Consider the following 221-nt stretch of genomic DNA (forward strand, 5'->3'; position numbering starts at 1 on the left):
TATCACGATATGACTAACCTTGTTATTCTTTGGGATAAAGTTATCAGAAAAAATCTAAAAGATGAGAGCGTTAGCCATAATCTGCATCAATAACATGGTGCTAACTGATAACTTTTCATAGAAAGAAAATATAATCTTTAAAGGTTAGTGAGTAAAACATTTACATACCAAATCCATAGTTGCTCGGGTTCGGGGCACGTTAAATCTTCACAAAACAAGAC

General features: G+C 33.0%; 1 protein-coding gene across 1 annotated transcript in view; it reads right to left on the reverse strand.

The window, feature by feature from the left end:
• The window catches only part of LOC119588128 (secretin receptor-like), a gene marked incomplete in the record, with an annotated part of 160,037 nt that overhangs the window by 83,911 nt on the left and 75,905 nt on the right, over window positions 1-221 (reverse strand).

The sequence above is a fragment of the Penaeus monodon genome, chromosome 23 (assembly GCF_015228065.2).
Source record: "Penaeus monodon isolate SGIC_2016 chromosome 23, NSTDA_Pmon_1, whole genome shotgun sequence".
Classification (NCBI taxonomy): Eukaryota; Metazoa; Arthropoda; class Malacostraca; order Decapoda; family Penaeidae; genus Penaeus; species Penaeus monodon.